Below are 3,208 nucleotides of genomic sequence, written 5' to 3'. Positions count from 1 at the left end.
CCTGGAAAGAGTGGGTGTCGCGGTCATTCAGGCACCTGCCCTCGCCTTCCGGTCCCGCGGGGAGTCCGGGCGGAGGAAAGTTGTGGCCGGCAGGCCAGCCGCAGCCAGCGAAGAGGCGCTCGCCGGCTGGGTGGTACCGAACTGCCCGAGGTTTTGTATCGGCATCGGTCAGCGCTCCGGGCTCAGTCACCCCAACCCTCTCTGTTTTCTGGGGGAAACTTAAGCTTAGAAGAAAGAAATTTAGTGATGGCTAGCAGAAAAACTGCCTGAGTGGCAGAATCCGTCTGGACTCTGAGCCTCTTTTGTATGAGAAAGAATGTTCCAAACTACAGTTTGCGTTGAACGCAAAAGGTGTTCTTACAGTATTTGTGAGGCTGTATCACTGGCTAATCGTTTGTGTACCACTCTGTCTATAGTGTATTTCTGTTCCTTTAATCTCATATACTATCCCTTCTCTATAATTGCTTGCATCGTAGTATCAAAGCATCTTTCTTTGGCGCGCCTTACGTTACTGTTGGGTCCTTGGACAGTGAACTCTTTAAGTGTGAATGAAAATTAGCTCCGTGTTTCCCTTTAAATTGATACCTAACCCTCCACAAAAGTCATTACCCGCGCTTTGTCAAGCCTGAGCTTGTCTAAGAAACTTCATTTGTGTCTTCCCATTTTTAACGTTTCTTATGTGGAGAAAGAAATTAGTGCTGTGTCTTTATGCAAGGAGACCTGGTCTGTGGTGCTTTTAAGACTAGTTCAGGGCTGAGGGTGTAGCCAAACTAGAGTGCTTTTTAGGGTGAGGCTTAGGGTTCAATCCTCAGAAATGGCAAAAATAAATAATAGTTGTGTTCAGATAATAAAAAGACTGGTAGAAATAAAGAAAAATTCACTGAAAATGTTACCATAGCCCAGTGTGGGGGAGCGTGCCTGTAATCCTAGCATTTAGGTAAGAGGCTGAAGTAAGAGAATTGAAGTTTGAGGCCAGCCTGAACTACATAGCAAGTCCCTGTCTCAGAAGCAAACAAAATGTTTAATTGCACAAACAGTACACAAAATAATTTTTGGGGAAAAACATTATCTTAGATTGACCAAAATTCCTTTAATGTCAGCCACAGCCTCTCACTCCTATGGAGGTAACTGCTGTTAACAGTATGGTATAGAACTCTAGGCATTTTCTTCGGGGTGTATACACATGTGCTTCTCTAGAAGCTTGTAGATTTTATCTTTTTTAAACAACAAAATGTTATAAAATTATTTGCATTGGGCTGGGGAGATACCTCAGCGGATTAAGTGCCTGCTTTGGCAAGCCCAGGGTCCCAGTTGTCAGGCTGGCACGCCGCAGGGGCCGCTGAGCCTGAGCCTGAGCCTGAGCCTGAGTCTGAGTCCGGGCAGGAGTGGTGGCGCAGGCCTATAACCACAGCGCTGGTGAGGCCGAAAACAGGAGGATCACTACAAGTCCGAACTGCATATTGAGACCCTGTACGAAATACATAAATAGAAATAAAAAAGATATACAATTTTTAAAGCTAGTAAATCATGGAGTGTAGGCAACCAGATAATGAGGATCGAGGCCTAAAGGACTTTCTCTTCAAGCACAAAAGAGAAAAACAGCAAGCTGTGCACTGGCAGTATGCAGGCGTGCTTGCACATTGACGGATCCACGGACCAGTGGACACAGCCGAGGTCCAGTTGACCTGGCGTACACCTCATAACAGGAGACCGATGAATCTTCTGCTGCCCTACTTGCTTGTCCCGTCTAATACAAGCTTGTCAATAATAAACTAAGGCTGGTTCCTACAATGGAGTATTTTTTCATGTTGTCATTACTTTAGAAGTATCCAGGCTGGGGAGATAGCTCAGTGGAATAAATGCTTGCCTGGCAAGCACAAGGTCCTGAGTTCAATCCCTGGTACCACCAAAAAGTCTACCCTGCTTTAGAAGTATCCCTGGCATGGGCTCAGTTCAGCTATAATGATTCATGTAGGGCCGGGGAGATGGCTCAGTAGAATAAGTGCTTCCCTAGCAAGCACAAGGGCCTGAGTTCAATCCCTGGTTCCACACACACACACAAAAAAGATTGATGTACGTGTTATCAGTTCAGTTTCACTAAGATTTTTTCATATATATCACCTCCCTAGGGCTAGGATTATATGTATATAATCACATTTATCATAAAGTTCTTGATCATTTACTGGACTAAATAATTACCTATACTTTTTTTTTTTTTTTTTTTTTGTACCAGGAATCAAACTCAGGACCTTACACTTGCCAGGGAGGTGCTGTGCTGCTGAGCTATTTCCCTGGCACCTACCTATGCTTTTGGTCAGTGGTCCAGTCTTTTTTTTATCCATTTCACACATTCAGGTATGCATTTTAACATTTGTTGAGCCTCTGTGATACCCACACATGTTAGATACTGGCAGTCTATAGATGGATATGAGTTTGTCTTTGCTCTGAGATGTCATAATATGTTGGCAAATGGATATGTTTGTAGTTTTATCTACATATGAAAGACCTATCAGATGTCTGCAGATTGTGAGACTCAGTGTCCCCTGTTCCTGGAGAGGTCCCAACTCCACAATACCCTTCATGAGAGCAGTTTTGCTGCAGTTACAGTCCTCAGCTTGTGTATCTGACCCTTGGGAGGTGCAGCAGGTGCAAGTTCTCCAGGGAATCACCTGTTTTCTCTGACAAGAGAATAGTGTTTCAGAAGAAAAGTTGTGGAACAGTGGGCAATTTTTCATATGAAACACTTGATTTAGATTGATCTTAAATTAATTCATGTGTAAAGAATGATTTGTTAGCTGAGCATGGTGACATGCTTGTACTCCAGCCACTCAGGAAGCAGAGACAGGAGGATCCCAAGCTGGGGGCCAGCCTGGGTAACTTAGTGAGACCCTATCTCAAAAAATAAAAAGGGTAGGAGATGTGTGCTCTTGGGTTCAATCCCCAGTATCGACCAATCAACAATTTCTCAACAACAGTTTCAGCAAATAACTCCTTAATAGCATTTGAGTCTGATGTATCTTCCTTGACACTGCAAGAACCCAAGGGGGAGAAAGTTGTCATGTTGGAGAATATTTTGCCAGTCTAAGAAAAGAATAAAGTGAGTGCCTTGGCAAGGACATATATGAACATTCTGCATCCTGTAAATTACATGAGTTGAGGGCAAGATTGATTGGGTCTCCTGGGTTCAGAGGGGAAAAAGTGTTTGAGA

Source organism: Octodon degus, unplaced genomic scaffold (assembly GCF_000260255.1).
Source record: "Octodon degus isolate 3935 unplaced genomic scaffold, OctDeg1.0 scaffold00080, whole genome shotgun sequence".
Classification (NCBI taxonomy): domain Eukaryota; kingdom Metazoa; phylum Chordata; class Mammalia; order Rodentia; family Octodontidae; genus Octodon; species Octodon degus.
Note: the sequence above shows the minus strand (reverse complement) of the source record.